This window comes from Alosa pseudoharengus, unplaced genomic scaffold, assembly GCF_046254945.1.
Source record: "Alosa pseudoharengus isolate Yale_2024_CS ecotype anadromous, Long Island Sound unplaced genomic scaffold, YU_APseudo_1.1 YU_APseudo_1.1_scf_6, whole genome shotgun sequence".
NCBI classification, from domain to species: Eukaryota; Metazoa; Chordata; class Actinopteri; order Clupeiformes; family Clupeidae; genus Alosa; species Alosa pseudoharengus.
In genome coordinates this window covers 38383933-38397622 of record NW_027468848.1, presented here as the reverse complement: position 1 = coordinate 38397622, position 13690 = coordinate 38383933, and the positions used below count along the sequence as shown (strand labels likewise).

The window sequence follows — 13690 nt, the reverse complement described above, 5'->3', positions numbered from 1 at the left end:
TTCACATATTTCTCATCAGGTGAGTGAAAGTTAGAATGGTAGTCATTTCAGATGTTTTTGCCAGCACTTCATAAAACTCATAGTTTGAGAACTTTAAATTATTTGTAGGATATTGCTTGTTCACAACTTGAGCTGTGTATGCAAAGCCACAGAGTTCACACATTTTAAATAAAATATACTTTTGGGACTCCCTGCTAATACTTTTGGGAATGCTAAAGTCTTTTTATTAGTATTATTTAATTTGAGCTACATTTTACATGGTATGATGGCAATATAAACACAGCTAACAATGGTATTAAACTGCAGTAGCCTATGATTAAATGTAATGGAATATTCAACTAAGGTACACTGTTGTTGTTCACAGCACTAAGCTATTTATGGTTACTGATATACTCCGAGTCTCTGGCCCTCTCTTAGAGCCAGGCATAGTGAGCTGGCCCTCGGAAGAAAAAGTTTGGGGACCACTGATCTAGAGCTAGAGGTAGGTTACATTCCTACAATTATTATTATCATAACGCATTATCCGTGTTGACAGGCGAGTTTCGAGATTTGAGTTCAGCATTGTTCAGGAGTAGGTGATAATGAGTGCACCTGGGAGAGGTAGGCTACATTCCTTTTATTATTATTATCATTATTGATAACGCATTATATACAGAACAGGCGAGAATGCATCTCGATCAACAAGTGTTACTGTGTTTCGCCAGAGCCTTGTAGATAGATACATTTATATGGTTCTGGGTTTCGCGATTTGATTTCAGCATTGTTCAGTAGGTTCTAGGCTACGCTCATTTTTAAAATATGCATTTAATCCAAAGTCATGTCAGCTCTCTGTGTAGGGAGTAGGGCTGTCACTTTTTATTCGAACATGACGTGAAATATCCGTAGTCGAACTATAAATAAACTATTCGGTTTTTAGTGTTTTTATAAATAAACTATTCGGTTTATATGTAGCGCATTTCTACAGTCTATGATTAGTTTAGTTTATTTTTTATTTTATTGTTTGCCATCTCATCCAGTGCTCTATGATCCAGTGCTCATGACCAAATCAAGTCAATATAATAGCCAGTAGCCACAATAATGACTGGAGCCAGATCCCATGCAGCCACCCCGTTTCGAAAATGGAAGATAACGCACAGAACGGCCAGCCTGAGCGGACAATTACGTCCCCAACTCATCTGAAATGTGATGTCTTGAAATACTTTGGGTTCTACACCATAGATGGTAAAGTAACCGTTAAAGATAATGTTAAAGAATCTGTATCTGTGGATTGTGGCTTTACATCGGTTGAAGTTGACTCCATGTCGTGGTGTTTCACGTAACTTGATAGCCAGGCAAGCTGAGGACAGGCGCTCTGCTCCATCGTCGTTATGGTAACCAAACAAGTCTTATTCTGTCTAGGTTTGTCTAGGTTTGTTTCTAGGTTTGTTTGTAAGTGGTGTTCTTCTATGTGGTCCACCTACTGGAGGGGAGTGTTTACAGCAGTTCCGTTTCACACATGCGCAGTCTACGCGTCAAAGTCACGCGCAGTCTTAAATTTCGATTCAAAAACGTGACTCATGTCGTAAAAATGACGCAATTCTCGTCACACGCTCACCAGTGCCGCGTGCGCGGGACGCAGACGCGGGAGCTTACCATTGCCTTTATACTGTGACTGGACATTCTGAGCATTGGAGAGAAGGGGCTGAAAAAGCCCTTTTGTTTCAGCTTCACTCTCATATCATTTTTAGTCATCCCCGAAGATTTCAGTGCCACACAGTAAAGATTAAGGCAATGCATTATTGATCACGGGTAAGAAGAAGTGTGTGTGTTTGTGTGTGTGTGGGTAGAGAGGTCACCGAGGTCACGTAGATCCAGCAGCGCCGCTCCCACCGCTCACATGAAAGCAGAAGCTAAATCGGACCTCTCAGGGAGCTGCTTTTGGCTTCTTTTTTTGGACTGGTTGGGCGTAGTACGTCAGTGTGCGTGTTTGGCGGTGGTGAGGTGGTCCATTGTAAATGCTGCTTGGACTCAGTTTTGAGGTGTGTGTACGTGTGTGTGTGTACGTGTGTGTGTGTGTGTGTTGGGGAACTGGCTGTGGCCGGGGCTCAGTGTGCTGTGGTGGTTTTGGGGAGGGATGACTCAGGGATAGGTGTTGACAGCTGGGTCCTCTGCGGTGATGCTGGAGCTCCCCGAGGGGTCCAGTCTCCGACAGCGGGAGATGGCAGGACGCACAACGGGCTTCTGATAGATACACACACACACACACACACACACACACACACACACACACACACACACACACACACAGTGAAACGAGGTGAGGTGACATGACGTGACAAGGTGTCTCTGTGAGAAGCCAAAGAAAGGGTCAGGGGTTGGAGTACACTGAGAGTTACCTTGATGTGTGTATGGTATGTGTGTGTGTGTGTGTGTGCGTGCTTAGCTGTATTACCAGTGTTTCCCCTACAATGTATTCATCAGTGGCGCAGCGCCGCTCCTGGAATTCAAGCGCCACTGCAAAAAAAGTTGCCTAATTTAAAAAAAATAAAAAATAGACGCAAGTGAGCTTCAGGAACAGCTGCCGTTCGTTCAGGTTTCATGTCAACAAATAATAGTAGGCTAACGTTGAAGGCGCAGTAAGGGATTCCACAGGAGATCATGCTTGTTTGTGTTTATGTTTAAGTTTATTAGCAGACGCAATTTTGTGCAAAAGAACGTAGCCTACATTATGTTAACCAAGGAACCAAATTAAACACGCCAGCGAGATAGCTCGCCCCTACTTTCAGTAGCCTATTCCCAGACAAATTCCACGCATTGTTTCGTTTTTGTTTGTGATACAGGCAATGCTTTCAAGCCCTGTGTTGCTAACATACCTAGGCTGTGAAACTAAGGTCTAGCTAGCCTATTGGTGGGTTTAATTGAATTTGAGTAATAGGATACAACCATTTACATCTGAGATAGTTTGTAATTCCTGTAGAGCTCACCAAAATTATAGATATGATAAAACACTTATCTGCTATAATCCAAGATAGATTTTCTTTGAGTTTTTGACCATTTATTTTACCAAATGACATGGGAAACATAATTCCTTTCATCCACATATTCTTATGCACCATGCACAACAACGCTACTAAGTTAGCTTAAAACCGTAAGAATCAAGCAAGCCTCACGGGCTTCACGGCATTAAAGTGACAGGCACTCAAATCGACTTGCACAGCACCAATACAGTGTAATGACATGAAAGAGAAGTGCTGTGCAAAAGTTAAGACACCCATGCTGAAAAAAATAAATAAAAATAGGACATCAATTATTTTTTAATGTATCATGTATCGTAAATAAATAAATGTTATTATATAAATAAATGTCTTAACTTATGCACAGCACTGTATATTCTAAATAGTAATAGTTTGTACAGTGGCCTACAGTGTACAGTTGTACAGTGGCTAATTACTAATAATGTAAATGAAAAAGGTGAAAGAAAAACATGAATAATCCTGTTCAAGTACTTCAATAATCATGCTTTGTAAATGCTTCTGTTGATGGTTATGTCATAATTTGTAACTCAATCTGTCAAAATTTTCTCTTTTTTTTGGGGGGGGGGGGGGGCTTCCTATGATCAACAGCACCGCTGCTGGAAAAAATTCTAGGAAACACTGATTACATATCTATGTGTTCGTGTCCATGCATTGTGTAAGTAGTATGTTTGTGTGTGCTTGCGTGTTTTCACATACTAGTCTGTGTAGAACATAGGTGTAATGCCTCATTATTTCCACTGCTGAATAGCATATGACTGTGCGTTAGCTGCTCTGCTGAGGCATGCATTGGAAGCAAGTCTGATTTCCACTCTATTTATTTATTTATTTATTTATTTATTTATTTATTTATTTATTTGGACAGCGACAGATTTAAAAGGGGGCTGGGACGTTGCAGCTAGGGAAAGAGAAGCTTCATTCCCAAGCTTGAATTAATTCCCAAATTAATTGAGGGCAGACTTTAGAGGGATAAAAGCTCAAATCCTGCCCGAGTTCCCCCATGGGTCTGCTCCCTGTGTAAACTCTCGCAATGATGTGCATAATTTATGCTGTCAGTGTACATTATGAGACTGGAAAGAGCTGAGATGAGGGGGGCTGATTTGGGAGGGGGGGGGGGGGGTTGGGGTTCTAGAATGGAGAAGAGGGAGTATGCATGGGGGATATGACTCAGTGTCCTACTTGTTTCCTTCTCTGTGGTATTCCTCTGCTCCAGCTCTCTGCGCCAACACTGTTTTTAAAGGCATTATCATGCTCCTGATATGTTTATTTGTTTCCTTTGTCTCTTTGTTTGTTTGTTTGTTTGTTTAGCATTTCAAATGTGGCAGGAGGTGAGAGGAATCCTTGGCGTTTTTGTGGTTTTCCAGCATAAACCGTAAGGCTGCCCAAAAGTGATGACACACTGGGGCTTAAATTGGCCACCCTCATACCTAAAGGCTTCAGTGACTGAACTAAATAAGAGAGCTTCTGTCATACAATAACAGGAAGTGGTGGGGATTTAGACTACTTTATTGTTGGCAGTGTCGTGATTTTTTTTTAAAAGGAATGTTTTGAACGGTTCATTTCAGCATTCAGTGTAAAAAAAACAAAAATATTTGGCGTAAGTCCGTACGTGTGTCTGCGCAAGAGAGGAAGAGAGAGGGGGAGAGAGAGGGAGAGAGCATGAGATAGACAGGATTGCTCATGGTAGGAGGCAGAGATCCTACACACTTGCTATTTTAAGTTGAATGGTCTTAGAGGCTAGCTGGCGCACGCAGGATGATTTTATGGAAATGAAGCCCAAATCCCTCTAGTGCTGTGTGGTGACATCATCATCCACCACCACCACCAGCAGCATCCAGTGAGACGGCCTACTCCCTTCTGTCTGTCTGCCTGTCTGACTTCCAGCTTAAAACATGCACAGGGCCTCGTGTGTGTGTGTGTGTGTGAAGCACATGCATCACTGAATACTCTTGGGTTAACACCTGGCTCGGAGGTGGCAGAGAAATCGTGACTGTGCAGCTTGCGCACATACACACACGTACACAGACCCACACACACATTCTCACACAAATACACTTGCATGCAGATCTTGAATTTACCCAGTTAAATATTTGATGGTGTGAAAGTGCAAGTCCGTGTGTGTATGTGTGTGTGTGAGCGTGTGTTGTAAAGCCCACTTTAGCTCTGCCATTAATCTCCCTGCACTCTCTGATTGGAAAATCCGGTTGGGCTTTAGAGCCGCCTTCCCTCTGAATCTGGAGCACAGTGATGTGTGTGCTCTCTCTCCAGGGAGTGTGTGGTGTGAGTATATGGTGTGTATGCGTGTTCCTGTGTGTGAGTAAACGTTGTCTGTGTGTTTTCGTGTGTCTGTGTGTGCACGCCTCTCTCTCTCTCTAAAACAGAAAGCTGAAAGAGGGTGATTTTCTGTTTGAGTTACTTACTTTCAGCATTTCGTTTTTGTTTATCTATCTATTCATTTATCTATTCATTTATCTATTTATTTATTTATTTATTTATTTATTTATTTATTTATTTATTTATAGAGTGAGCTTTTGCTGGGTCTGGATGATTCAGTGTGTCTCTGTGTGTGTATGTGTGTGCGGGTCCACACATGTAACTGTGTGTGTGTGTGTGACATGACTGCCAGTAGAGAGACAGTCCCTCCATTAGCCAAGATCAGCTGTTGAGATCCCTATGGGAGCCAGGCTATTTTCAGACTGTTACAGGTATCCTCGCTTCTCATTTTCTGAAGCACCACCAATGTGATTGTCAGCCAGGACATTAAAACTCCTCAACATTCTTCTTCTCCCACTGCTCACTTTACTCTGGTTCACAGCTTACACTCTTGTGTGTGTGTGTGGGTGGGTGGGTGTGGACAGTGTGTGGTCAGTTTAGATCAGGGGTGGGCAACTAATTTCCCCAAGGGGCCACATGACAAACTGGGACTGTTGAGGAGGGCCGGACCCAAAATACCGAACTCAAGTCTGAACTCAATTCTGTTCAATTCTATTCTGTTCTTGTATAACATTAAGTAAATCATATGGTTTTGTTTACTAGTCGTAAGAACAGATGAAAATGTGAGAGAGACAAAGGAAAAACAGCAATATTTCATCTATGTCCAGTATTTAATCCTCATTCTCGAAAATGATTTTTTGACATTGACATTTTTTTTCAGTTTTCAAAGACTGATATAAAAAAGTACTACAATATCTATATAATTAGGCTAGGTCATGAAAATGTGAAGGAGTCAGTACAACCGATAGGCCTGTGCCACCATTTCATCAACACTCAGCAATATTTCATCATTAAATCATTACCATCATTAAATTAACTCTATGCAGAATTAGACTAGGAAAATGGTTTAGATCATACATGGGCAACATACGGCCCGCGGGCCACATCCGGCCCGTGGGCTTTCCCTGACCGGCCCGCGTAAGGTCCGTGAAAGAACAATAGTCAAGAGCCTAGCATAGAGATAATGCACGCAAATCAATATCGTATTTTTTATTTTGAAAGCGACTGCTTTTTGTACGCACATACATTTGTGCGTGGATGCATACGACGTAAACACCCTCACTGATGTGCTGGTGAATTTATGCTTCTGCGTCGACACAATGCAGTTGCCTTTACGTCGGCGTAAACCTTTCAAAGTTTTGTGTCTTTTATGTCTGCGTCGCTCACCACCGCAAAGGTTGTTAGAACGAACTCCTACTGCTGCTCGTTGACGATACGAAGTGTTCATTTCAAAACGTTACTGGCAGATAGACAGTTTACAATCGGATAACCCCGTAATTGTAACCAAAATATGTCTGAGTTTATTTGCAAAGCTTATGTTAGTGAACTAGTATGATGCTACTACCCACAGGTTGCTTGAAGCAGCCGGCTCAACACACAGAGCGAGTTCACCAATCACAGTTATGTGCATAAAGTTAAAGCAAAAACTTAGCCTACATTTTTAAAATAGTTTTCTTTGTGCATGTTGATTAACTAATGACAGCCTACTATTGTCTGCTCCACATTTTCGTAGTCTAATTCTGCATAGAGTTAATTTAATGATGGTAATGATTTAATGATGAAATATTGCTGAGTGTTGATGAAATGGTGGCACAGGCCTATCGGTTGTACTGACTCCTTCACATTTTCATGACCTAGCCTAATTATATAGATATTGTAGTACTTTTTTATATCAGTCTTTGAAAACTTTGGAAAAAAAAAGTCAATGTCAAAAAATAATTTTCGAAAATGAGGATTAAATACTGGACATGGATTAAATATTGCTGTTTTTCCTTTGTCTCTCTCACATTTTCATCTGTTCTTACGACTAGTAAACAAAACCATATGATTTACTTAATGTTATACAAGAACAGAATAGAATTGGACAGAATTGAGTTCAGACTTGAGTTCGGTATTTTGGGTCCGGCTCTCCTCAACAGTCCCAGTTTGTCATGTGGCCCCTTGGGGAAATTAGTTGCCCACCCCTGGTTTAGATCAATGCTGTTGATGTGGTGTGAAATTGATATGGTCATAACGGGGCCTGCAGGGTATGGCTCGGGTCCATGGCAATAAAAAACAACACAGTAGTTAAGCTGAGGTCACCTCCTATAGACGGCCGTGCAGGTTTAACTGAAATAGACTTCTATAAAAAGAATGCTGGTTTAACTGAAATACCGGTAGACTTCCATAGAAGAATGCTGGTTTAACTGATGTGGCAGATCATCATGACAGACTTGGCTGACGGTTTCTTTGACATATTCATAATTATTTCTCAGCATTAGGCTACAGTGCAGTGGAATACAGTTTTGAGCATTGAGGCCATCTATACAAAACATGTAATGGCATCTTAATTTAAATTCTGTATGTAATTATATCTATATTGATATTCTGTATTAACTATATGGAGCATTCTGAAATTGATTCAGTTTAGTCTCCATCTTTAAATCTATGACATGGCATCAGTGTTTTTTTGCAGATCTAAGCCTGGCTCTGGCATTTAGCAATGGACATGAAACAGTAGTGTTGAGCTTCTCTAAATGTTGTGTTGGGTTCCTTAAATCTGGCCCTTTAATCCAGTTATGGTGGTTTCTATGGTTTCGGTGAACATTCAGTGTTTTTGTTTTGCGCCATAAATTGACACAGCAGTACTCTTGTGTCCTGCAGGCCAACTTTGAACGGACTCTCTTCTTTCTTTCTTTCTTTCTTTCTTTCTTTCTTATTCTCTCTCTCTCTCTCTCTCTCTCTCTCTCTCTCTCTCTCTCTCTCTCTCTCTCTCTCTCTCTCTCTCTCTCTCTCTCTCTCTCTCCCCCTCCTCTGAGCACACTGTACTCCTATTTCCCACATGTTGTGTAGGCTTCAGCAGCTAGTTGCACATTCAATCCAGGAAATGACCCATGAAGAAGTCCCTGGTTTGAAAGGGTCTCTTCACAGCTGCCCCTGGTGATTTGAGTTGAGTTCTGTACTGTCTTGAAAGCCCTCAGTCAAGCTGTTCCTCTCGAGAGGCACGCAGCCAGGGCGGGCTGCCCAACCCAGCAGTGGTCTCCAAGCTGCAGCCCACCAGGAAGCGTCAAGGAAGGAGATGATGATGTCGCTTCGTTTGCAGTCGAGTGCTAACCCTGAGAGGCCTGCCTGGACTGCCACCGCCTCCTGAGCTCAGCTTCTGTTTGTGGAGCAGGGCCACAGGAGTGCTGTCTCTCTGCCTCACATTTTCTGTCTTAAATAGACACTGTCAGTCTCTCTCCATCTTTCCTTCTCTTTCTCCCTCCCTCTCTCTGTCTGTCTATGTTTGTCTCCCTGTATGTGACACTCCTCTTTCTCTTTCTTTCTTTCTCTCTCTTTCTCTTTCTCTCTACTCTCTCTCTTTTTCTCTTTCTCTCTCTCTGTACGTTGTGTGAATAATTGTCCTGAATGAATATGTGGCACTGGCCTTCACGGAGCATTAGAGGAGAGTGCCGAGGCAACTGGACAGCCATGGCCTCGTGCTCATGTTTTTGGAGGAAGCACAAAGCCGAGTGGAAATTTCAAAGTTCACTGGAGGACAGCTTCTCTCTTTCTTCCACTCTCTCTCTCTCTCTCTCTCTCTCTCTCTCTCTCTCTTTCTCTTTCTCTTTCTCTCTATAGTGGCGAATTCAAGTAAGCCTATGTCATTTACACACGACACCGACTTTGTGTGTGTGTGTGTACGTGTGCCTGTGTGTGAGGGAGCAGTGCACAGAGTAGGCTTTGAGATGATAATTACTGGGGAGGTGAGGCAGAGGACACACACACACACACACACACACTGCATATCTCTGCTTATTTCTCTACCTTTATGCACAGTCAGTCTGAGGTCAGGAACTGTTTTTTTTTGTTTCTGGTTTGGTTGATGCCTTTCTTTACATTGCTCAAGTTTTTGTTAGTGGTTTAAGTATTAGCCTTTAGAGAAAGTATGCACCAGTATGTTTTGATTCTGGTTTTGTTTCTTGTACCTGTTGAAGTGTATATTCAATATAGGCCTATGTTTGGATTTATTGTCCTATATTTAATGACCGCTGTGGCAATACAATGCCTATTTGTCACACCAGTAAAGCACATTGAATTGAATTGAATTGAATTGAATTGAATTGAATTGAATTGAATGGAATTGGATGGAATTGCGAAGCAATGTAAAAAAGCACATTGGTTTGACCTCCAGGCCCATCCTCTCTTGGTTGGTGTCTGTGTCCCTGTCTGTCTGGCAGACAGGCTCTGTTGTGTGGTGAACTGACAGGCAGGCAGCATGTAATGTGCTGTATTGATGAATGGAGTGCTTGGCTGGGCTGCAAGGCTGTGCCCTCCAGCCATCTATTTAGCTTTTTATCATCCTCCCCTCTCTCTCCCTCTCTTTTGGCAGTCTCTAGCCCCTTCCACACTGCCGGATTTCCCGCGACTGTATGTACCTTTATCGCGGAACGCCTGTCCTTTTTACGCACACCGAGTCGGAAGTGTCCCACCAATTTTACCACCAGGCAGGGTAGATATAAAGGCGAAACGATTCATTCCGGCACCAGTGTATGCGTTAAGTTCTCTCCAGAAACACTTTGTTGTAGCCTATAGCCTATGGACCTGGCTCAACACTTGGGGTAGCACGCCTTACCCTTACAAACTGTAATAGTATAATATGCAGTTTCTGGCATCCATAAGAAAAGCATTTGTAGATGAATACCCAACATAACTTAACTGTAGCATACATCTGACTCATTTTCAAGTTATAGCAACTTTACTAGCTCCTTCGTTAAGTGACACACAACTTTATTTCTATACATTAATTTGATTAACAGGCTAGCTTACATGGCGATTAAGCACATTGAAGAGGCTTTCTGTTCATTGTATCACATTTTATTTTCAGTTGTCAAAAGTTATGCGGGTAAAATTAGTGATGGCAAAATCCCCAGTTCAGAAAATCATTTGTTTGTTCCCATGTGTTGTTGCTCATGTGTCAGGCTACTCCTAACGCTCAATGTTGCACGTCACGCTTCATTTTGCTATTTGGTCTTGCCTCCTGGCTCCTCTATGTGCCGGCTTGTATGGAAACACTCGCGGTATGAAGTACCAGACTGGCAATGTTTCGCCTCGTTTTCAGACACACGATGCGGCCTAAAGATGTCTCCTCTTCCTGTGAATGTTGCGCGATCTCAGTGTAAAAACGACTTGTGTCTTCAGGTCTGTTTTGCCGCTTGCTATCTATTTCCTTTCTCTTCTCCTCTGTCTAGGCCAAGGCTACATGTTTTTTTTCTTTCTTTTGTTCTCTTTTCTTGTCCATCCCCATCACTCTTTCTTTTGCCCCCTCCTTCTCCTTTTACCTTTGCATTTGTCAGGCAGAGCTGATTTGCAGCTCGATACTGTTTCTCGGCGGTGTAAGTCCTCCCCTCTGTGTTCATCTGTTTCAGATCACTGGCCTTCGTTGTTGGAGCCCAGCTGACCATGTTTGACCTATATTGTGTTATTAAATATATTTTAGTCTGTTGAGATATCCAAAATACAAATGCCCGACACACACACACACACACACACACACACACAAACAAACGAATCACAGACACAAACACACTCACTCTCTCTCTCTCTCTCTCTCTCTGTCTCACTTTGTCTCTTTGCCTCTGTCTCTCTTTAAACGCTACAAATGATGGCACACTTAAAAGTGGGACAGGCTGCAGCCGCTGCATGCGTGCGGTTTTCGTGTGTCTCTGTGTGTGTGCGTGTCTGTGCATATGACTGTGAGTGTGTGAGCGTGTATGTTTCCATTTGTGTGAGTGTGTATACGTGTGCCTGTCTGACTGTGCATGTGTAGTTTGTCTGTGTGTGTGTGTCTGGGACTGTGTTTGCATGCATGTTTGTTTCGGCCTGGTTTCATTTTTTATTAAGGGAGGAATATCCTCTATTTTCCTGCAGCCCTGCTCTGCTCTGCTCTGCTTCTTTCTGCTCCAGGTCACTGTAGCCATTTTTGGCTTTTTCACCCTCCCAGAGCAGGGCTATGATTCCATCCCTCAACACCCCCCACCCCCCCACCCCCCCCCCCCCCACACACACTGACTTAACCCGACCCCCCCCTCGCCCTCAACCCCCAGCCCCTCGCAGACCTCTGGCCACGTCTGGTAATCACCTTCCCAGTAGTCACAAGAAGACGGCCGCTCAGGGAGCTGACTTGAGATGGCTTCCGCACCGTCACAGCACCCCCGCCCCCCTCCTCACCCTCGACCCACACCCTGCCCCCTCCTCTCCTCCCCCAGCTTCCTCTGTTTCCCCTTTTCCTCTTTCTGTTCGTCGCTCTCTTTCCTTGCTTAAATGGCGGCTACTGTGTTATGTTTTAACCAGCAGGGTACATCATATATGAATGACTGATTGTTTATTTGTTCAGTTTTCCTTTTTAAAAATAGTTATCTAAAGAAATGAAACGGTAGGCCTAAGTGATCGGAGTTATGAGGCTTTCTCAAGCTGGGTTGCTAGGTTGTTTCACAGACCGTTTGTGAGTGCAGTAAACTCAAGAACCAGAAACAGGAAACAGGACCTTATAGCCCCTCTACAAAGAACCAAAAGATGTAAAAGCAGCTTTGCACCATGTGTGAGGTCACTACCCGGAGTTGGGAAGTGCAGTGTAGTCATCTCTCTTTTTTACCCTCCTATGGAAACTATTTTGATCATGGCCAAAGATAAGGGTTTTTCCATCTCTTTCAAGTAGGGATGGGCGACATGTTGTTAAAATTGTTAATCATTATTCCAAAATCATATCTCCATATTCTGAGGAGAAAGGGCGATACTATCATATGATCTAGTGGAAATGTTCATTTGATAGTAATATAATAAGAAGCGTTAGCCAGTCATATTGACATATTTTTGAATAGATGTGTTCAGTTGAAATAAAAAACAAGAACCATGTCACGCACAGCAATGCAAATGTTGCACATGTGCACCTGCCTCTGCATACTGCTAAATGAACACACAGCTATGGAAAGACACTGTCATACCGCAGCATCAATCAATATGACCATTCCTCTATATCGTCAGGATTGATCCCGGTATACAATGGCTCATCTCTTATTTTAAGGTTAACAGATGTTTGTGCAGCCAACATCATACTTTTTGACTGCTGATGCAAGTCTAGACAAAGGATATTCCGATGTATGAGGAAGTAGTTATAAGAATGCTCGACGGGTGCATCAACTGTGAAAGTAGGTGGAGCATTGGAATTCTTGACACTAGGTGAAGTGTCTTTGAAAGAAATGTGACTTGAATAGGGCAGGTTAGGCAGGGTTATAATGATGTGTGTGTGTGTTTGTGTAAGGGGGGGGGGGGGAATGTGGCTTGCCTCCAACGCCCCCACACTCTCAACCAAACAAACTAAAAAAAGCTTGTGACTGGTTGTTCAATCAACTTTACTCCCCAGAAAAGGTACAGGAAGTAGTCAGTAGTGAATGGATGAATGCCCTCCTGAGGCGTCCATAGCCTGGTGACCATGGTGACCTTGGCTTTGGCCATGGGAAGCAGGCTGGCTCCTCGCTCCAGGTCCTCCACACACATCTGACCCAGCCACATGAGTCAAACATGCAGAGAAGTTCTCTTTTTCTATTTCTCTCTCTCTCTCTCTCTCTCTCTCTCTCTCTCTCTCTCTCCCCCCCCACTACTACTACTTTTTCTCTCTACCTCTCTTGCATTCACTCATAGTGTTTCTCTCGTGCTCTCTCTAAATATTTCTCTCTCTGTCTTTCTCTCTCCCCTCTGCCAGGTCCATTTCTGGCACTCACATTTGTGTATGTTTTTATTTATTTATATTTGTGTACAAGAGTCTTGGGATATGTGCTTTTCCCTTTAAACTCTTTTCCAGGTAGCACCCCCACCTCTCTCTCTCTCTCTCTCTCTCTTTCTCTCTCTCTCTCTCTCTCTCTCTCTCTCTCTCTCTCTCTCTCTCTCTCTCTCTCTCTCTCTCTCTCTCTCTCTCTCTCTCTCTATCTATCTCTATCTATCTGTGGCGGTGGGATGTGGGGGGTTAGAGAGAGAAGGGGGTGGTCGGTCGTAGCAGGAAAGAGATCTTAACTTTTGTCAACGAGGCGTCTTGATGAGTCATGAATCATTCAGCAAACACTCTGGCTCGCCTGAGCACAATGCCTCCTGAGCGTCTGTGAGCGCTCCACGCTGCTGCCTACCTCAAAATCATCATCATCATCATCCACCTCCTCTTCCTCTTCGTCTCC

The 13690-nt window shown here is 43.1% G+C and overlaps 1 protein-coding gene across 7 annotated transcripts in view; it reads left to right on the top strand.

Annotated features, from left to right (window-relative positions):
- The window catches only part of taok3a (TAO kinase 3a), a 73987-nt gene that overhangs the window by 14188 nt on the left and 46109 nt on the right, over positions 1-13690 (top strand). The gene's annotated exons all lie outside the window — the stretch shown is intronic.